Source organism: Canis lupus, chromosome 11 (assembly GCF_003254725.2).
Source record: "Canis lupus dingo isolate Sandy chromosome 11, ASM325472v2, whole genome shotgun sequence".
Taxonomy (NCBI): Eukaryota; Metazoa; Chordata; class Mammalia; order Carnivora; family Canidae; genus Canis; species Canis lupus.
The window spans coordinates 50,816,242-50,839,418 of NC_064253.1; the positions used below are offsets into that span (position 1 = coordinate 50,816,242).

General features: G+C 39.0%; 1 protein-coding gene, 1 long non-coding RNA gene and 1 pseudogene across 2 annotated transcripts in view; 1 reads left to right on the top strand and 2 right to left on the bottom strand.

Annotated features, from left to right (window-relative positions):
* Positions 1-60: 60 nt before the first annotated feature.
* LOC112649985 (uncharacterized) lies at positions 61-23,175 on the bottom strand. The gene is made up of 3 exons (XR_004803881.2): positions 22,972-23,175; positions 2,492-2,646; positions 61-617 (listed from the first exon to the last, which is right to left on the bottom strand). It is a non-coding gene; the product is annotated as an uncharacterized LOC112649985 (long non-coding RNA).
* On the bottom strand, positions 17,905-18,629 carry LOC112649978 (high mobility group protein B1-like; annotated as a pseudogene).
* The window catches only part of PHF24 (PHD finger protein 24), a 171,062-nt gene continuing 170,539 nt past the window's right edge, over positions 22,655-23,177 (top strand). The window contains exon 1 of the mRNA XM_049116218.1: positions 22,655-22,746. The gene's annotated coding sequence lies outside the window, so the exon portion shown is untranslated. The remainder of the gene's footprint in view (positions 22,747-23,177) is intronic.

A 23,177-nucleotide genomic window follows, 5' to 3' on the forward strand; every position in this document is an offset into this window, starting at 1 on the left:
AAAAAAAAAAACCCAAAACAACTGCCCACAAATCCAGAATCAGAACAACAAACTTGGGAGAGTGGGCTGTGGGAAAGTAGGGGGAGGAAACCAAATGACTTTGAACCCTGCCCCATGCCCTAGTTCTGGAGCACCTCTCTCCTTACTCTCTGTATTTCCACATAATAGACGCCTCTGTGCAAACCAGGAACATTGCTGCAGGTCCTCTAACAAAAAGCTGTGTTTTAGCTGACTTCTGGTTGTCACAACCATCACATGGGGAAAAAATGACCACTAACTACATCAATGAATATGGTAGATCTACTCTTTTTTGTGTGTGTAGGGTGAAAAATTATGTGCTTTATTTACACAAATTTGTATTGAACACTTACATTTTAAGTCACACTTTAACATGACAATTACCTATAATAAAGGCATGCTTCATGAAAATGTACAATTTGGATATCAAGCTGCCTATTTTGTAAATAAAGTTTTATTGGAACATAGTCATGTCCATTTGTCTATGGTTGGTTTCTCAGTACAATGGCTGAGTTGGGTAGTTGCAACAGATGTCTGCTAGTCTAAGATATTTACCATCTAAAAATCTGGCTTCCAACAGCATGGTAGTTAAAAGGTACCTGTAAGAAACAGTTTCAGTAACAATATATTCTCTCATTTGTATTGCACATTTTCCTCAAGCCCTTGTGCAGATATACACCTTACCCTCAAAGATTTTTTATCTTAGGTACAAATGCTATAAAACTTTTAAGTTTTCCTTTATCAAAAATTATAAATCTTTTATAAACATTTTACTCCTATATGGCATTGCATTACTACAAAGTAGTAAACTGTAAAACACCTTTAGGTTAGCACAAGTTTTTATACTGAAAAAGGGACACAATTTAATACAGAATGGGAAAAGCTGAATTTTGAACCAGAAGGGGTAAAACCCCTCTAGAGTATCCATTTGGGAGGACTATTTACAACCAAACTAAACCCTAAAGTTGACATTGGCTTTCTGCTATTAACTCTCTAGATAACTGCCGAAAGATTTTTAGGCTGTTTAGCCATTCCTAGTCATCTGCATCTATCCCTTGGAAATATGAAGACCACAAATTGATTTAACCACCTGGGATTTGGGAAGGACTCATAACATTAGCCATCATTCTCATGTCCGAGAAAATCCCTCGAGTATCCTAGGATGTCTTTTTATATTTACAGCTCTTCTTAAGTTTGGGCAAAGAATTTGTATTGCGGTATGCGTCCAGTAGAGATGCCTAATAAATAATTGCCCCTTCTCCTTTGGGAGATGGCTTGTCCCCTCCTTGCTCTTTCCCTGTTTCTCCCAAACAACCTTAATTCTAAGCTGGCAAAAGTACCCAAGATTAGGGGCTGGAGACAATACTGGGCCTTTGGGCAGTCAGTGGGGAGCAAAAGTACAGTCAGATTCCTGATTCTGAGAATTATATGACTTCACTGGATAATAAACAGGCTTGGGATTTTGAAGAACCAATAAACTACCTGCTTTATTAGAGTGAGAAAGGCATAATGCTTAATCATGGAGCTGGAAGTTTAATTTATGTTCAAGGTAAAATCTATCACAAAATTAGCTTGCTTATGACCAACCATAAATTGAGTTGCAACACAGATCTGTGCTGTTCATCAGAAGATTCTTAGTAATTGTTTTCTCATAAGAAGAATAACTACTTTTCTCCAAAGCGGTGTTTTTCAACCTTGGTGATTTTTCACCAAATAATATGCCAAAATCTGTGACTGTTTCATCCAATGAAAAATAAAGATGATTTAAATTTATCTCTATAATATGCTACTTTTAGTCACTTCCCTTCAGATGTTCTTGGCTGTGTGGGAGAGAAAGGGGTAGAGTTACAGCATCTATGCTAGAAATTGTGCACTGGAGCATACTGATCATTTGAAAATCATTTGTCAAATGTATTGGGGCAGAAAAAAAGGTTGAGAGCCACTTCTCTAAACACGTCCTGCGCAAATCAGGTAATCTTTGGCATAGACCATTCCTAGTAGATGGAGGAAGGGATATCAAATGTCAAAGTGTCCTTATTTCTTTTTTTCTCTCTCCCCTCTTTCTTTCTTTAAAATTTTTTTGATTATATATATATATATATATATACCCATAACATACTACTCATAATCACCTGCTCCACCAGTCAGACAGGTGTTGAATAGGAAGACATGCCTTAAGTACAACTTGACAGGAAAACTTTAACACAGGGGCAGAGGAGACAGGCCATCTCCTAAATAGCAGGCTTAGGCAGAAGCTAGTACTATTGCTGGATGGATGCTGAAGAGTAGGGTGGGTGTACTGAGCACACTGAAGCAGAGGAGGGATTAGAGCAAAGAGCTGATAACTGACAGACTTCGAGGACTCATAGCAGAGTGAGAGGGCAGGAAGAAGCTAAAATAGGCTGAATGTCAGGTCTCCATAGCTAAGGTATTATTAATTCTGATCAGACCTCCTATTCTTGCCCCCTCATACCTGGCATCTTGGCTCCACAGCTACACTGGTCAAACTTGGTGAGCCATGACCAACAGGATGAGCAGAGCAGGCTACTCTATTTTCCATCCATCATTAGTTTCTTCTGCATAGGCTAGGTGGTTCACTGGGGTGTAAGAAAGAGCTGTAGGTCTTCTCTAGAGAATGAAAAACTGGTATTTAATACCTTTTGGGAAAAATGATATTTACAATGAGAAGTAGTTAGGTAGAGCACTGACGAGATAAGGTTAGGTGAAAAACCAAGCATGTCTAATTATTTGAGTATCACAAGTATAGCTGTGTAAAAATGTACCCATAAGAAAAAAGACCAGAAAGAAAGAGCCCATACTGTTTTTTTTTTTTTAAAGATTTATTTATTTATGATAGACACAGAGAGAGAGAGGCAGAGACACAGGAGGAGGGAGAAGCAGGCCCATGCCGGGAGCCTGACATGGGACTCGATCCTGGGACTCCAGGATCCCGCCCTGGGCTAAAGGCAGATACTAAACCACTGAGGCACCCAGGGATCCCAAGAGCCCATACTGTTGGCAGTGATTGTTAGAGAAGTAAAGTTGATAAGTATGTTATTTTCCATTTTTCTGAATATGCCACTTCTATAGTTTCAAAAAGGATGTCAAGGTAAACAATTAGGGAGCTGCCAATCCAATGACAGATTGTTTATTCAGACCATCTCTTCTGCTGAGAGCTACTAGAAAAGCCTGACAAATTTTTAAAAAATATTTGTTTGAGGCATGATGGCACAGACTGTGAGAAAATATTTGTAAATAACATGGATAAAGCTACAGCACATTATGCTAAGTGAAATAAGTCAGAGAAAGACAAATACCATATGATTTCATTCATGTGTGGAATTTAAGAAACAAAACAAGCATAGGGGAAAAAAGAGAGAGAGAGAGGCAAACCAAGAAATAGGCTCTTAACTATAGAGAACAAACTGAGGGTTACCAGAGGGGAGGTGGGTGGTGGGATGGGTTAAATAGGCAATGGGGATTAAGGAGTACATGTGCTGAGCACCAGGTGTTGTATGGAAGTGTTGAATCACTATATTGTATACCTGAAACTAATCTAACACTGTATGTTAACTAACTAGAATTTAAATGAAAACTTTAAAAAATCTGTTTGAAGGTAATACTAAAGCAGTGAGGAATTATGAGGCCAAGACTCAGGTGAGAAGAAAAGTTTTCAGAGGTGAGTGTGACAGTTAGTGCTGTCTTTTCCAAAACTTAAGGCTATTGTCAATGACAAGAGCCAAGAGGCTGAAAAGCTGAGCAGAAAATTTCACAGATTTATAGGATAGAGGGAACAAGGATTGGAGTCAGGTCCTGATAAGGAGGAGAGGCTCTGGTAAACACCATAGACTTTTGATTGGGACCCACGAGGGCTCATATCAGTGAGTATGAATTGTAAAGAGACAAGCCCAGTGTCCACAAAAAACTTTGCACATGAATGTTCATAACTGTTACTCATAACAGCCAAAAGGCAGAAACAACCCAAATGCCTATAAATAGAAGAATGGATGAACAAATGTGGTATATCCATATAATAGAATATTATTCAGCCATAATAATAAATGAAATATTGATATGTGCTACAACATGGGTGAAACTTTAAAATATTCTGCTAGTGAAAGAAGCCAGTATCAAAAGACCAATGTTTTATGATTCTATTTGCATGAAATGTCCAGAGTAGGCAAATCTATAGAGACAGAGTGGATTAGTGAATGCCTAGGGTTGTAGTATATGGAAAGGTTGAGGGGGATGGTTAAAGGATATGGGGTTTCTTCTGGGGTGATGAAAGTATTCTTAAATTGAGAGTAGTGATGGTTGCCTAACTCTGAATATATTTTAAAAAACACTGAATTTTACACTTTAAGTTGGCCAATTGTATGATGTGTGAATTACGTCTCGATAAGGCTGTTAACCAAAAAACCCATTAGCATGAAGGCTTTTCCCCCTAGGTCTAAGAATATTTGGGGAATTGGGATGCCTGGGTGGCTCAGTGGTTGAGCATCTGCCTTTGGCTCAGGTTGTGATCCCGGGGTCCTTGGGATTGAGTCCCACATTGGTTCCCCACAGGGAACCTGCTTCTCCCTCTGCCTATGTCTCTATCTCTCTTTGTGTGTCTCTCATGAATAAGTACATAAAATCTTAAAAAAAAAGAATATTTGGGAAATTATTTAAGACAAAGAAACAAAATACTACGTTATTTTTTAGAGACCTTATTATTATGTCTTCAAACCAAAATAGATCTTTACATTTAAGATGATTTAGGAATATTCCTCCCTAAACATGGGATGGATTTGAGCTCCTTCAATAACTTTCTTGAACTTAAAAATTCCATAATTCAAGAACAAGACTTTTTCTACCAAAGAGCAATGAATGATAATTTAATACAAATAAAATATCATGAATATACAAATAAAAAGCAGCTTGTGTCAGGAAACCTACAAAGTAGCTTAATCTTTTATTATTATTATTTTTAAAGATTTTATTATTTGAAAGAGAGAGAGAGAGAGACAGAGTGCATGAGCAGAGGGTGGGACAGAGGAGGAGGGAGAAGCAGGGTGATGAGTAGAAAGCCTGATGCAGGGCTCAATCCCAGGACCCTGGGATCATGACCTGTGCCAAAGGCAAACACTTAACCAACTGAGCCACTCAGGCACCCTTAATCTTTTATTATTGCTATATATTTATTAGGAGGCCTAAAATTTAATGTGTTGCCTTGACATCTTTGAGCCTTATGGGATTCCAAAGTTATAACTATGAGTTCAACTCTTGCCAGAAATGCCCCTCACCCAGCAGGAAAGGCCCCCTACTTTGTTAATATCCCTATCAGCTGGACTGGCTGTACCTGACTCTCCCGCAGCCTAATGGGCTTCATGCCCCTGCAGCCTGTGGAATTATTTGCCAATCACATCTTCCCATGAGAACCAACCGTCACCCCATCGTCTTGTTATTACAAAGCCTGTCTCCTAAAGGCCCTGTTTGTTCTCTCCACTCCTGAGAGCAGTGTGATGTTGCATGGTGTTTGGTGTCCTCCTTCCCTAGGCTGGGAATATATGTGATTAGTAAACTGCTGTCAATCTCATAGGTCCAGTGTGCAGTGTTGTGAGTTCAGTCACCTCCAGAACCCTAGGACACTCCCTTCCTCACCAATGGGATGAAGAGAGAGTGAACAGAATATTGTATCTCTTCCCCAACCAGCTCTGCTTCCTGCAGCTGCTGCTGCCACCTTTTTACTGCTGAAACAGTTCTCAGTCTCCCATTAGTCTAACCTCCTGCCCACAAGAAAGCCATTAGATTGTGCAAACTTTGCACCTGCTCCAACCAGTGCACTCTTTACCTTACAGATAACCCACAGCCACTGCCATCCTACTAAGCCATTAAAACCATCTGCTCCTAACTCCTCTGCAGCAACTCATTCACCCTTGTTCCTCTGTCTCCAGACTCAGGAGTTAGAGCCAAAGATAATTTTATGTGTTTTTGCAGAGTAGGCCTTTCCTACAGGTTTATTTACTGATTTGGTACTCAAACAAAGGAGATGAAGTACATGAAAAGCCTGTGTGGATTCTGGAGTGCTGCACAACTATAAATTCAAATTTATTTGTTTCCAGAAAACTTGCCAAAGCCAGATTCTGCTTCCATGACTTTGCTATAGTGCCACAATTACTATAATAGTAGAGTTTCTTCAGGAAACTCTTCACAGTTGCTGACTCATGTGTACTATGGGTCATATCAGAGCCCCTTAAAGAAAATCCTCAAAGACACACCACTAATTTAAATTTGTCCCTCCAAACAAACCTAATGAAATTCTGCTGTGTTTTATTCTCAGAAAATATTACCTAATTCCTAAAATTTGCCAAGCATTATATTAGGTACTGGGGACAGAGAAACATGGTTGCTGCTATTTATCAGCAACATTAAATTTTTAAAAAAGATTTTACTTACTTATTAGAGAGAGAGAGAGAGAGAACGAGCAGGAGGAGGGGTAGAGGAAAAGGGAGAAGCAGAATCTTCACTGAGCAGGGAGCCTGACACGGGACTTATCCCAGGACTCTAGGATCATGACCTGAGCTGAAAGCAGACGCTTAACCACCCAGAAGTCCAACATTAAAAATTCTAAATTTTAAATTATGTTAAGAAACATAAAATAAAATTTATCATCTTTAAAAAATTGAGGTACAATTGACATATAACATTATATTAGTTTTAGGTATACAACATGATTCAGTATTTGTATATATTGCAAAAATATCACCACCACGACTCTAGCTACCATCCATCACCTAACAAGGTTGCAAAATTTTTTTTCTTGTGACGAGGATTTTAAGATATATTCTGAGCAACTTTCAACTATGCAACACAGTGTTGTTAACTATAGTCACCATGCTATACATTCTATCACCATGACATATTTTATAACTGGAAGTTTGTACCTTTTGATCCTCTTCACCCATTTCACTCACCCCTTATCTCCTACCTGTGGTAATAGATCTCTAGCACCTTTTCGTCTGACAAAATGAGATTCTCTACTTATTAAATAACTCTGTTTCCTTGGTTAAGTTATTCCTAAGTATTCCTTTTTCATGCTATTGTGATTGGAATTGTTTCTTAATTTTCTTTTTAATTAGTTTTCTTCTCAGATTTTTGTGTGTTGACACAGCATTATACATGAGCATTTTTATTAATGCTCAAGAGCTAAGATTTTCCTGGAAATCTCTGCAGGGTGGTAACAGGCAGCAAGACCACAAGCCCTCACATAGCAGATTACTATGATGCAGAAATGTAGTGAGTATTACTAGATGGCAGCCAGAGACACTAGAGGGCAGCATCGGCCCACCCAATGCTCTTGGTCCTGAGGCCTCAGTGCCGAGAACTTTATTTTTTTTTTATTTTTTTATTTTTTTTAGTGCCGAGAACTTTAAAAGATCGTTTGCTTCTGTGGCTTTCAATCCCGCCCTTATTTCAGAATCACTAGAAGGCTTGTTAAAAAAATACCTGGTTACAGGAGCACTTGGATGGCTCAGTCGGTTGGGCATCCAACTCTTGATTTTGGCTCAGGTCATGGTCTGGGAATCGTGGGATCCGGGGCCCTGCATGAGGCTCTATGCTCAGCAGGGAGTCTGTTTGTCCCTCTTCCTATGCTGTTCCCTCACCACCCCCACTCTCTCAAATAAATAAAATCTTTAAAAAAAAATGGCTGGTTGCATAATTTGTACAATCCAGAGTAAAATGAAAATGCTGGCTCTATGTTCAAAGAGTAGGAAAAATTGTCTTTAAAGGTACTAAAATAGGGGATCCCTGGGTGGCTCAGCGGTTTAGCGCCTGCCTTTGGCCCAGGGCGTGATGCTGGCGTTCCAGATCAAGTCATGTGGGGCTCCCTGCAAGGGGCCTGCTTCTCCCTCTGCCTGTGTCTCTGCCTCTCTGTCTCTCATGAAAAAATAAATAGAATCTTAAAAAAAAAAAGGTACTAAAATATAAAGCTTTTCCTTTTTACTATATTCTCCACTTCCCCCCTCTCCTGACTTGTCCTGGTTTTTTTTTTTTTTTTTTTTTTTTTGCCTTGTCTAATGTTATTCTAAGTAAATAAACATTTAAAACTTTAAATAATAACCCTGAATTTTACTGTTAATCTTTGTATTGTACAGTGCCAGCTTTAAATGCAAATATCAGATCATTTAACCCTTATGTAGGATCACCAACATTACTTAATTCATATTTTGTAGCTAACTCATGCATATGTATTTCATTCTTAGCAAAACATAGAAACACTGCACAAAATTAACTCTAGTTTTATTTTACTTCTTGATATGTGTACATCTAGCAACACACTATGGAAGTCAGTGACTTTCATAATATGCTTACCTTATACTTACTTTGGGTCTTGAACAATTCCCAACATCATGGGTCCACCAGAATTCTGTGTTTATGGGGACATTGCAAGTGCTCCATATGAATGGGGCAGCAAGAAATGGCAGGCATACATGAGCCTGTGTCTTTGCTTATGCACACTGCATTATCTTATCAAACATCACTTATAAAATACAAAATAAAACTATACTCTACACAAAAGTTTATTTCATTTCAGAGGCTATGGCAATTAGTAATCCATTCAAGGACACCCTAGGGAGCTTATACAACCACATCAATAAATGAGTATGGATGCCAAACTACAGATCATAGGTCAGAGGTAGGGGTCTTCAGCAAGTCAGATTTCTTATGGCCAGAAGTTATAGCAAAGACTTCTTTATGCTATTCTCCGGTATACACAATTAGCCTAGCAATTAAGAGTAGTTTTTTTTTTTTTTTTTTTAAGAGTAGTTTTTTTGGAATTACACAGACCTGGATCTAAATCTCAGTTTTGCCACTTTCTTTGTGATCTGGGTAAGTTTTTTACTTTTCCTTGTTTAAGATCTTTTATCTGTAGGGCAGCCCCGGTGGTGCAGCGGTTTAGCGCCGCCTGCAGCCCAGGGCGTGATCCTGGAGACCCTGGATCAAGTCCCACGTTGGGCTCTCTGTATGATGCCTGCTTCTCCCTCTGTCTGTGTCTCTGCCTCTCTCTCTTTCTGTCTCTATGAATAAATAAATGAAATCTTAAAAAAAAAAGGATCCTTTACCTGTAAAATGGGGATGGTGGTAGTATAAACATCATAAAGTGCTTGTAGCATTATAGGGAATTTTGTAAAATAAGAGTTTAACACAGTGCCTGGCACAACTGATAGCTACAATGGAAAAAAATATGACAAATACCAATCTAAGATGCATCCTCATTCTCTTCTGGCACTTCTGAATACCTGCTTACCTGGCTTCTTATTATCTTCACTTGGTAGAGGATACAGTGGCTAACAGAATTAGAAAATAGAAATAAATTGAAAGCATAAAAAATTAGGAAGAAGAAGCGATCCCTGGGTGGCTCAGCGGTTTAGCACCTGCCTTTGGCCCAGGGCGCGATCCTGGAGACCTGGGATCGAGTCCCCTGTCCGGCTCCCTGCATGGAGCCTGCTTCTCCCTCTGCCTGTGTCTCTGCCTCTCTCTCTCTCTATGTCTATAATGAATAAATAAATAAAATCTTAAAAAAATTAGGAATATGAAAGTAAACTGCTATCATTGGAAAGTGATATGATTGTATGCCTGAAAAACTGAAGATAATCAACTCAAAACTTACTACTACTACTACTACTACTACTACTACTACCACTACTATTACTACTACTACTGAGGGGGCAGAGAGAGAAATGGAAAGAAAGAATTCAGTAAGGTGGCTGAATACAAAAATTAATAGGCTGAATTCAAAAGCCTTTGTATATACAAATGTACAATCAGAAGATATATTGGGGGAAAAAAGAAGATATATTGGAAAAGAAAATCCCCTTTCCAAAAGCAACACAAAATAATAAATACTTAGGAATAAAACAGGCAAAAGTTTTTTGAGAAAAATGTTAAAACATTTTCAAAAGTATAAATTCAGTCTTAAACAAATAGAAAAATGTACCATATTCTTAGGGATAAGAACACTAAAAAAATCTTCCTAAGTTAACTTGTAAATTATTGTGATTTCTTTCTTTCTTTCTTTCTTTCTTTCTTTCTTTCTTTCTTTCTTTCTTCTTTCTTTCTTTCTTTCTTTCTTTCCCTTCCTTCCTTCCTTTCTTTCCCTTCCTTCCTTCCTTCCTTCCTTCCTTCCTTCCTTCCTTCCTTCCTTCCTTCCTTCCTTCCTCCTTCCTTCCTTCCTTCCTCCTTCCTTCCTCCTTCCTTCCTCCTTCCTTTCTTCTTTCTTTCTTTCTTTCTTTCTTTCTTTCTTTCTTTCTTTCTTTTTTTCTTTTTTCTTTAAGATCTTTAAGATTTTTCTTTAAGATTTATTGGGACGCCTGGGTGGCTCAGTGGTTGAGCGTCTGTCTGCCTTTGGCTCAGGGTGTGATCCTGGAGTCCTGGGATCGAGTCCCACATCGGGCTCCCTGCATGGAGCCTGCTTCTCTCTGCCTGTGTCTCTGCCTCTCTCTCTCTCTCTGTGTCTCTCATGAATAAATAAATAAAATCTTTTAAAAAATGGTTTATTTATTGGGGCACGTGGGTGGCTCAGTCAGTTAAGGGTGGGACTCGTGATTTCAGCTCAGGTCATGATTTCATTGGTCCTGGGATGGAGCCCCTGCTGGGCTCCCTGCTCAGCAGAGAGTCTGTTGAGAGTCTCTCCCTCTGCCCCTCCCTGCCGGCTCTCTCTCAATTTGAGAGAGAGAGAGAGCACGTGGGAGCATGGGGGGAGGGGCAGAGGGAGAGAGAGAATCCCAAGCAAACTCTGAGCCTCACAGGGAGCTTGATCTCATCACCAAGAAATCATGACCTGAGCCAAAACCAAGAGTCCCACGATTAACCAAATGAGCCACTCAGGCACTCCTACGTTAATGTGATCTCAATAAAAATACCAATAGGTTTAACCAATAGGGGACAATTAGGCTGATTTCTAAATTTATAGTGGGAAGTAAGCAAAAATAGTAAAACTCTCAAAAGGAAGAACTGTGATAGCACTGAGATTAGTGATATCAAATAATAAAAAACCATATAGCCTTAATTATTAAAACATTATGGTACTTGTGGATAGACAGATAAATGGAACTGATGAAAATGTCCAGAAATAGAACAAATACATAGTAGAATATGATAGAGGTGACATTCCATATCATTAGAATAAACATGTATCTTTTAATTTTTTAAAAGTTTATCATCATCATTTTTTTTTTTTTTTTTTTTTTTTAGCAATCTCTACTCCCAATGTGGGGCTTAAATTCACTAACCTGAGCAAGAGTTGCTTGCTCTTCCGTTGAGCCAGTCAGGCACCCCTAAACATGTATCTTTTAAATAAATGGCTTTAGGGCAATTGGATAGTTTTTTCAAGAAAGATCGGTGAATTCATATTTTGTACTATACACTTAGGTAAATTTCAAATCAACAGATTTAATTTTAAAAATCATACCTAAAAAGTTTATACATTAAAGTACCAGAAGAATGCATGGGATAATTCTTTTAGAACTTTGGAGAGAGGAAAGCCTTCCTAGTTAACTATGAAGCCATAAAATAAATGATTAATTTATTCTGCATAGAATATCTTTTGAATGGCAGAATGCACCATAAAAAAGCCAAAAGACAAATTACAACTTGAAGACAATTGCAAATCTTTTTTACAGACAAAGGCTAACCCCTTCTTATATGTAAAAAGTACCTAATAAGCCAGTAGAAATATTTGTAAAGGAAGTAAACAGTCCATAGAAAAATAAATACTAATGACTCTTAAACAGATGAAAAGATGGAGATCCCTGGGTGGCTCAGCGGTTTGGCGCCTGCCTTTCGCCCGGGCATGATCTTGGAGACCCAGGATCCAGTCCTGCGTTGGGCTCCCTGCATGGGGCCTGCTTTTCCCTCTGCCTCTCTCTCTGTGTCTCTCATTGATAAACACATAAAATCTTAAAAGACATTCAAACTTACTCATGATAAGATAAATGTAAATTAAAATCATAACACAGTAGATTGTGAAAACTCAAAAGTTTGACAGCACGTTCTTTTGGCAAAGTAAGAAGAAACTGACAACGTCATATTTTGCCGATGGGAGTGCAAAATTGTGCAATCCCTAAGGAGAACAATTTTAGAAATATTTGTTATAAATTGCAAATACATTTTCCCTTGGCCCAATAATTACAACTCTAGGAATTATTCTTTTTTTTTTTTCTAAAGATTTTATTTATTTATTCATGATAGACAAAGGGGGGGGAGGGCAGAGATACAGGCAGAGGGAGAAGCAGGTTCCCTGCAAGAAGCCTGATGCGGGACTGGATCCCGGGGCTCCAAGATCATGCCCTGGGGCGAAGGCAGGCGCTAAACCGCTGAGCCCCCCAGGGATACCTCTAGGAATTATTCTTACATTTAATTCTGTCTTGGCAACAGCTTTTCTGAGGACTCAGACTAACACATACCCTTTTTGTGGGAAAGGTGGATAAATAAGAGTATATATCCATATTTGCATGTATTTATATAAAACACATTAGAAGGAGATAGAAGAAAAGGGAAGCAATAGAAATGGGGTAGTGATAACGGGTTGGGTGGAGAAAAAGAAGAGAGCAAGATTTTTGAATCCATGTGAATGTATATCTATGCAACACATAAATTTAAAAGGTTTTTGGAGATCAAAATTTTTTTTCTTTTTAAATTTTATTTTATTTATTTTGTTTTAAAAAAGATTTTATTCGTTTATTTGAGAGAGAGAACACACACGAGTGAGGGGGAGGGGCAGAGGGAAAGGGAGAAACACTCTCAGCTGAGCAAGGGGCCTGATGCAGGGTGGATCCCAGGACCCTGGGATCATGACCTGAGCCCAAGGTAGACACTTCATTAACTGAGCCACCCAGGCACCCCTAAATTTTCTATTGTGAAATAATTATTGACTCATGGGTAATTAGAGAGATAGTATAAAGGTACATGTACTCTTACCCAATTTCTCTCAAAGGCTATGTTTTATGTAATTGTAGTAAGATATCAAAACTGGAAATTAACATTGACACAATATGTATATGATTCTAAGCCACTTTATCACGTGTGTAGATTTATGTAACCACCACACTATCAAGATACAAAATTATCCTATCACTACAAGAAAAAGAAAGAACTTGATAGTACACACTATAGGCGAAGCAGCCAGCTTGGGGTGTTAAGAATTTAGACCTGAACCTAGGGCTCAAACTCAGAATGACTTGCTTTATTTAAAGAAAGCATTTCTGATATGTATCTCTAATGTTAAGTTTGGCTGAGGATGTAGTCCAACAGATGAATAGGCCCTTGTTTTCATTCTCATTCTGAGATTGAGACATACTAGGAATTGAGATAAAAAGCTTTATCTCAACTTTATTATGCATTATTTAATACTTCTAGTATCAAGATTTTATTATGAAAATTAATTACCATTAAATAACCCCACGTATTAAATACAAGAAAGCGAATTTCTTAGCTGATATCCAGTTCTTTTTTTTTTTTTTTTTAAGATTTTACTTATTTATTTGACAGAGAGAGAGAGAGAGAGAGAGAGAACAAGCAAAGGTAGTGGCAAGCAGAGGGAGAGAGAGAAGCAGGTTCCCCGTGGAGCAGGGAGCCCAACTCAGGATTCAATCCCAGGACCCTAGGATCATGACCTGAGCCAAAGGCAGATACTTAACTAACTGAATGACTCAGGCACCCATCTGATCCTCAGTTCTGCACATTAAACTCTCAGCTTTAATTTACTAGATTTTAGCTCAAATTTCAGGACCTATATTTTATAAGAGGCAGTTATAATGAATTAAGTTAAAACTCTACAAGAGATGATCCTGATAACTAGGATCAGTCAACAACCCATAAAGGCCTTGTTGATGGGACTGTAAACTGTAGCAACTGTTCTGGAGAGAAATTTGGCTATAGATATCAAAGGCTTAAAAATGTACCATTTTTTGACTCAATAATTCCATTTCTAGAAATTTGTCTTGAGGAAACAATTAAGCATATGGAAAAAAACTTTATTACAAAGTACACTATAGGGGCAACCTGGAGGCTCAGTGGTTGAGTATCTGCCTTTGGGTCAGGTCATGATCCCAGGGTCCTGGGATCGAGTCCCACATTGGGTTCCCTGAGGGGAGCCTGCTTTTCCCTCTGCCTATGTCTCTGCCTCTCTCTCTGTGTCTCTCATGAATAGATAACTAAGATCTTTTTTTTAAAAATGATACACTATAATCACTTAATGTAAAAGAAGGCAGTAAGGAGGAAGAGAACAAAAAAAGACACGAAACATATAGAAAACAAAAATCAAAATAGCAGACATAAATCCGACCATATCAATAATAACAATAAATGTGAATGGACTGTATAACAGTATCTTAAATGCTAAGAAGGCTGACACTGAGGCCTTTCTATTTGATTGCCCACTACAAAACCTCAAACCTTGTCTCAAAATAAACTTACCGTCTTGAAAATGAGTTAGCTTTTCTGTTTTACTTTGACATTTATTAACTTCATCCAAAACTCCTCTTCTCATATGGCCTTCTCAAATGGTCTTCAGACTTCCTGCAATCAGAATTCTAATAGATCCCTGATTCAACATGAATAAATCCTGTCCTTTCACTGACTTGTCCTACTCTTACACCTCTCACACTGTATCTCAGGGACTATGCATATCCCATGCCCTAGGAGTGAGCCATCTAAAAATGATCTATTTTCCAAACATAAACTGGGTTACAAAAGAGGGCCCTGAGGAATTTGGAGTAAGTTCAGCTTGCCAATCAAGAACTACATTCCAAGTAGTGACATATATTAACATCAACTCAAATGGATGTCCTATAAAGACTCCCTGCCAAAAATACCCTAGGGAAAACTGGAGTAAAGAACAAATCCTTTAGAACATATCCCAGATGAATACCTTTTTGATATACCACGAGGTATTGAATCAAAGTGTAACTTTTTAGTGGGGAAGCCATAACTTACTGAATTCCAAAAGGAAAAGATATGGAAGAAACACAAATGCATATCACTAAGTGAAAGAAGCCAATTTGAAAAGGCTACATACTATATGATTCTAACTATATGACATTCCAGAAAAAGGTAAAACTATGGAGACAGTAGAAAGATCAGTTGTTGTAAGGGGTTGGGGGGAGGGAGGAATCAATACGCAGAGCATGGAGGATTTTTAGAGCAGTGAAAATATTCTGTGTGACACTATAATGATATATACACATCATTATACATTTGCTGAAACCTATTGAACATACAATACCAAGATCTTTATGTAAAATGTGGACTCTGATGATAAACTGATGTAGGTTCATCAGTTGTAACAAATGTGCCACTATCATGGGAGAAAATGGAGGAGGCCGTCTCTGTGTGTTGCAGGGGTGGTGATATATGGGAAATCTTTGTACTTTGCGCTCATTTTCTGTGAACCAAATGGCTCTAAGAAATAAAGTTTATTAAAATTAAAAAATTTAAAGGCAGCAGGCCACCAGAATTCTGGACTCAGCATATTCTAAATCTGTTAAGAGGCCAGAGTTAGTTCAGAAAAAAGCAGTAGGAGATGGAGGGAGGTGGGTGGATAATGGGTCTTAAGGACAGAATTTGTTATGATGAGCACTGAGTGTTGTATGTAAGTGATTAATCACTGAATTCTACTCCAGAAACCGATTTTGTACTATATGTTAACTAACAAAATTTAAATAAAAAATAAAGAAAAAAGAAAAAGGGTAAGGTATGGAGTATGAAGACAGAAGTGGAAGAGGAGGCCAAGATCTATTTCCTTTGAAATTCAGCAGCTTGGTAGCATGCAGCCTGAATGGTTCCATTATTTTACTGAATATATCAATCCTGGTTAACAATTTCATCAGACTAATGTTCAAGAACCTTCCTAGAAATGCTTTAAGATGGAAGAGATGACCAGAATGCCATTTACAGTTGAACTAGGCACCTTTCACACTTTTCCTTGGTCAGTAAGGATTGGCTATTTGTAGATCCTTTTAAGTACTAAAGTAAAATATACATTTTAGTGCTGGGGAAGACATCATACATAGTTCGAAGCCATAATATATGGCATTAGTATGCATTCTCTAGATAAAATTTTCCTAAGCTTAGAAAATGCATCCTTCACATAGCTTCTGTGAGAAATCTCTTAGATTTTTTTTTTTTAAGATTTTATTTCTTTATTCATGAGAGACACGGAGAGAGAGGGGCAGAGACACAGGCAGAGGGAGAAGCAGGCTCCATGCAGGGAGCCTGATGTGGGACTTGATCCTGGGACTCTGGGATCACGCCATGAGCTGAAGGCAGACCCTCAACCACTCAGCCACCCAGGCGCCCTTCTCTTAGATTTTAAAAAAGATTTATTTATATACTTATTTGAGAGAGAGAATCCGCATGAGTAGGGGGAGGGGCAGAGGGACAGAATCTTCAAGTAGACTTTCTGCTGAGCACAGACACATGATATCATGACCTGAGCCGAAACCAAGAGTCTGACCTTAACCAACTGAGCTACCCTTAGATTTTTTAAAATACGGATGCTGAGAGAGATATTTTATCTTTCCTCTGGGGTTGCTAAACTGGAATGACATAATCTTGAAACTGCCTGCAGCTTGTTCTTACTGTCCCTCAGTAGGAACTCAGTAGGTGTGATGTTAAAGAGAAAAATTATTCATGATACTTGTTTTTTTTTTTTTTTTTTTTTTTTATTCATGATACTTGTTAAAGAATAAGGCAGACTTTACTCAGGGTGACTATTACAATAGGTATAGGGACCACTACAATGGGTTTTGCAGTAGAGGAGAGATATTGGGCTCAACCTCAAATATAACAAAGAAAAGTGGGAATTTATAGCCAAGGAGTAGGGGGCAGGGTTACTGGATGGAAAATTAAAAGAAAACTAAGGCAGTAATCAAGAAAAACAACCTAACAGGATTCTTGCTGAAGGCAGGCCAGGGAGATCAAACCTTACCTGTGGGATGGTGGAAAATGAGGAACCCAATCAGATATGGAGGGTGAGTAGATATCAAGGATGGGGGATTCTGGTTAAACTGACTCAGTAGGATTCTTGCTAAAATTGGACAATGTAGGGATGAACGCAGAAGCCAAAAAGTCAGGGCTTGGTTGAGAAGAGAGTTCAGAGGAGCCTGACTAAATTTTGGTTTAAAAGAGACTCTGCCAGTGAAAGGTGTCACAGAGAGGAAATCAGATTCATCACCCATTTTATTTATTTATTTTTTAAATTAAAAAAATTGTATTTACTTAGAAGCATTCAGAATGTCAACAAAACAGCTGCAACTTTTTTTTGCAATTAGAATGGTATTCAGTTAACAGAACAACAATTATTTCATAGAAGCTGCATCAGAGACAACTGAAGATGAAAAATTACCCCATCCCCATATATAACTAATTTGTGCTGTGCACCAACAAGAACCTGCTTTAAATTTCTATGCCAATTTACAACCCCCATACTAGACCAGGCAAGGTTAGTGGCTATTGAAAATACCACCAGGACAGGGCTATCTAAAGACACATTCAGTAGTGTGTTAACTATACAAAAAAAAGATACTGTACAGTTTAAAAACAAATCTTTTTTTTTTTTAATTTTTTTTTTTCGTTTATTTATGATAGTCACACACAGAGAGAGAGAGAGGCAGAGACATAGGCAGAGGAAGAAGCAGGCTCCATGCACCGGGAGCCTGATGTGGGATTCGATCCCGGGTCTCCAGGATCGCGCCCTGGGCCAAAGGCAGGCGCTAAACCGCTGCGCCACCCAGGGATCCCTTAAAAACAAATCTTACACAGCCTTACATTTCAATTTTTTCTTTAAAAGGAGTGAGTTGTGTACGGGGGGGTGGGTGGGTTAAATGCTTTATAGACAAGAAAAAAAACTGCGCTAGAACCAACTTATTCATCATCATCATCATCTTCTTCATCTTCTTCCTCCTCCTCATCCTCTTCATCCTCATCGTCTTCCTCCTCTTCCTTCTTTTTCTTGCTCTTTTCAGCCTTGACAACTCCCCCCACCCCCTCTTTTTTTTTGCCGCATCAGGCTTTCCTTTAGCTCGGTATGCAGCAATATCCTTTTCATATTTTTCCTTCAGCTTAGCAGCCTTCTTTTCATAAGGCTGCTTGTCATCTGCAGCAGTGTTATTCCACATCTCTCCCAGTTTCTTTGCAACATCACCAATGGATAGGGCGGGATGTTCTCCTTTGATTTTTGGGCAATACTCAGAACAAAACAAGAAAAAGGCCAAGGGAGGCCTCTTGGGTACATTGGGATCCTTAAACTTCTTTTTTGTTTCCCCTTTGGGGAGGAAGTTTCATTTCTCTTTCATAACGGGCCTTGTCCACCTTAGTCATGTCTTCAAATTTTCCTTTCTCTTTAGTAGACATGGTCTTCCACCTTTCTGAGCACTTCTTAGAAAACTCTGAGAAGTTGACTGGAGCATCTGGGTGCTTCTTCTTGTGTTCCTCTCGGCAAGTTTGCACAAAATGCATATGATGATATTTTGCCTCTCGTCTTCTTAGGATCTCCTTTGCCCATGTTTAATTATTTTCCTCAGCAAGGCACAGAGTCGCCCAGTGCCTGTCTGGGTCTTACTTGCCCCGGTGCTGTCTCTATGGAGCTCAATGTACTGTAATGGCTATATCACCCATTTTAGAATATGGTTATCTTTTTGTTATTAAGTTGTAGGGGTTCTTTATATATTCTAGATGCAAATTCCTTATCAGATATATAATTTTAAATATTTTTATCCCATTCCATGGGCTATATTTTCACAATCTTGATAGTGTCCTTAGATGCACAAAAGTTTTAAATTTTGGTGAAATCCAGTTTATCTGTTTTTTTCTTTTGTTGCCTGTGCCTTTAATATCATATCCAAGAAATCATTGCTAAGTCTGTCATGAAGATTTTCCCGTTTTCTTTTTAAGATTTTATTTATTTATTCGTGAGAGACACAGAGAAAAAGAGAAGCAGAGACATAAGCAGAGGGAGAAGCAGGCTCCCCGCTGAGCAGGGAGCCTGATGCGGAACTCAATCCCGGACCCCGGGATCATGCCCTGAATCCAAGACAGATGCTTAACCGCTGAGTTACCTAGGCATCCCTTCCCTTTGTTTTCTTCTAAAAGTCTTATAGTTTTAGCTCTTAAGTTTAGGTCTTTGTCCATTTTGAGTTAATTTTTGTATATGGTGTAAGGTAACTTCACTGTTTTGCATGTGGATATCCAGTTGTCCAGCAGCATTTGCTGAAGAGACTATTCTTATCCCATTGAATAGTTTTGGCACTCTTGTTGAAAATCAGTTGGTCATAGATGTATGGGTTTATTTCTGGACTCCCAATTCTGTTTCATTGATACATATGTCTATCTTTATTGACATATTCAGTAACACACTGACTGTTGCTTTATAGTAAATTTTGAAATTAGGAAGTATAAATCCTTCTACTTTATTCTTTTTCAGGATTATTTTAGTTATTCAAGATCCCTTGTAATTCCATATGAATTTTAGAATCAGTTTGTTAAAAATAAGTCAGTTGGGATTCTTGTAGGTATTTTGTGTTGAATCTGTAGATCAGTCTAGAGAATACTGCCTTCTTTTATTTTATTTTATTTTTTTTTAAAGAATACTGCCATCTTGGGGTCCCTGGGTGGCGCAGCGGTTTAGCACCTGCCTTTGGCCCAGGGCGCGATCCTGGAGACCCGGGGTCGAGTCCCACGTCGGGCTCCCGGTGCATGGAGCCTGCTTCTCCCTCTGCTTGTGTCTCTGCCTCTCTCTCTCTCTCTCTCTGTGACTATCATAAATAAATTAAAAAAAAAAAAAAAGAATACTGCCATCTTAATAATGGTGTCTTCTGATCCACGAACATGGGATTTAAAAAAATCTTTACTTAGATCTTAATCTCTTTCAATACTTTTTCATTGTTTTCAGAGTATAAATTTTATACTTCTTTTGTTAAATTTACTATTTTATTCTGATACTATTAAGAATGGAATTTTTTAATTCATTTTTTTTAACATTTTATTTTTAAGTAATTTCTACACCAAAGTTGGGCTCAAATTCACAATCCTGAGATCAAGAGTAGCATGCTCTACCCATTGAGCCAGCCAGGTGCTCCAAGAATGGAATTCTTTTTTTTTTTTAGATTTTTTATTTATTAATTTGAGAGACAAAGAGAGAGCACAAGCAGGGAGACAGGCAGAGGGAGAGGGAGAAGCAGACTCCCCACAGAGTAGGGAGTACTACATGGGGCTCCATCCCAGGACCTGGAAATCATGACCTGACCCAGAGGCAGATGCTTAACCATCTGAGCCATCCAAGCACCCCCAAGAATGGAATTTTTAAAAATTCAATTTTTGGATTGCTCATTGCAAGTGTAGAAAAATACAACTGATTTCTGTATAGTGATCTCGTAGTCTGCAAGCTTGCTGAATTTATTATTTCTAATAGGTTTTAAATGCATTTCTTAGAATTTGTTATGTACAAGATCATGTCTCCTGTGAACAAAGTTTATAGTTTTAGTTTTATTTCCTTTCCAATTTGGATGCCTTTTATTTCTTTTTGTTGCCTAACAGACCTGGCTAGAACCTCCCATACAATGTTGAATAAGAGTGGTGAGAACAAATATTCTTTTTTAAAAAAAGATTTTATTTATTTATTCATGATAGACACAGAGAGAGAGAGAGAGAGAGAGGAGAGGCAGAGACACAGGCAGAGGGGGAAGCAGGCTCCATGCAGGGAGCCCGATGCGGGACTCGATCCCAGGACTCCAGGATCACACCCTGGGCTGAAGGCAGGCACTTAAACTACTGAGCCACCCAGGCTCCCGAGAACAAATATTCTTATCTTGTTCTTGATCTAAGTGGAAAGTATTCAGTCTTTTACCATTAAGTGTGATATTGGTGGTGGGTTTTTCATAGATGCCCTTAATTAGGTTGGGGAAATTCCCCTTCTATTCTGAGTTTGTTGAATGTGTTTATCATAAAAGGTTGTTCCCTGGTCATTCTTAAGCCATGTTGAAGGAGGGGATCAATCCTGTGCCATAGGATCATTCTCTTCATCAACCCATGGCCCTTCACCTATTCTACCTGTTGGTGGCAGTATGAATAAGGCAGGGGCACAGTCAAGGAATGCAGTGAGTATAGCCTAGAGAATTCAAGGAAATACATGGTTGGATGGTATGTTGTTATACATTTACATTATAAAATTACACAAGGTAAATTCAAAAATCTAGAAAACAAATTACCATTCACATTTGACATTCACATTTGGTAAGATACGTATTTGTGCTTATCGTTAATAAAACACTGTAACAACCAGCAAAAGACCCTTTATTTTTTTTTATCTTATTTTAGGTTTTGAGAGAGCTTTAGAAGCCAATACCCACAGGTGGCAAGATGGATGATGTGGTGTCATAAGTAGTCATATAACTAGCATTAAATAAATGGTATTAGGAAATTGGAGAGGCAAGAAGACCTATATTATTTTAAGACAGGTTCTGAGAAGTTATGGCCTTGTGAGTAATAATACTATCATTACCTTTTTCTCATGTGTGAGATGTAAAATTAACTAGCAATGGTGCCTCTGAAATAAAGACAGGGAGAGATGTTACAGAGACAGTACCAAGAATCTCTATGTGCACTGATATGACAGCAAACAAATTTATAACCATTATCCTAAATCTTCATGAACAAAACATTATACCTCACATGGGACCATGAATTTTATAACACATCTTTTAATAATATTATTTACATAATTAATGACCTTGAAAAAATTATTTCTTTAGGATGATGCATATCCTCAAGGTGGTCTGGAGGCAGTAGAGTGAAACAAATGGTTAGGAGAATGGCCTCTGGAGTAAAAAATGCCTATATTCTGTGTATTAGCTATGTGATCTTAGGTTAACTTCTCTGTGCCTCACTTTCTGCATCTGTATAATCGAATCAATGAAATGCAGTACTTCATGTTGATGTTGTGAAGTTTAAATTACTTAACATATATACAGTGTTTAGTATCTGGCATTTTGTTTAAAGGTGTACCTACTTTTTATTCTCTATTGTTAAGTTTCATGATGGTAAGGACAAAATAAGTTTGTCTTTGTGTCCCTCACAGGATGAAGTGAACTGTATTTGTGAATTTATCTGTAAACATGAAGTATATTAAAAATGTAAATAAAATACTAAACATTTAAAAAATAATTTATTTATTTTTTAAAATTATTTTATTTATTTATTCATGAGAGACACAAGGGAGAGATGCAGAGACATAGGCAGAGAGAGAAGCAGGGAGCCTGATGTGGGACTCGATCCTAGCACCCAGGGACCATGACCTAGGTCAAAGGCAAGACTCTCAACCACTGAGCCACCCAGGTGTCCCTAAAAAATAATTTAAATAAAAATCCTCAGCATATCATTTGTATTTCTTCAGTTACTGCTTTATAATTAGCTTTTAGGGAATTCATGACTTCTGACATTCTTTTTCTTACCCTCACTTTCTTTAAAGCACCTAGTATGGTGTAATAATGCACGTTACAGCCCTCAGAACTGCTAATTGGGTAGTCTGAGGGATGAGGCTGGGCAGCAAAGAGTGGGGCATATCAAGGTACGTTTTGCTGCTGGGGATGGAGGACCAATAACCTCAGAATACAGCGCACAGGAACAGTTGGGCCAGCAGAGCACTCTGTGAAGGCTCATCTGGCCACTCCGCAGTGGGGCACCGCCAAGGTGAGCGCCCTAACGCGCGGGTCGCCCGCCCGGAGGCCCTCACGCTGCAGCAGGGTCTGGCGACGGAGGGAAGGGCTCCGGCCAAGGCCGCCTGGATGAGTCATTCTCACCTCCCCAGGCAGGTGCGGGTGGCCGGACGCGCCGCCTCGGCTGCCAGGAGCCGGGAGCCGAGAGCCGCCGCCGCGGAGCCCCTTCCCGGGACGCCTCCTCTGGGCCAGCACTGACCTTGCCGCTGGCAGCCCGACTGCCGAGAAGACCCGGCGCCGCAGAGCCGGACACTGGTCGACGGTGCCCACTGGCACCCGGACCCACAGGTGTCGGAGCCCGCCGCCGGCCTCCTGCGCTGCCTCAGCGCCTCCTCCCCACGCGAGGTCGCCAGCCGAGCCCCGAGGGCCGCGGCACGAGGCTCAGGAGCACTGGGCGGGGCGCGC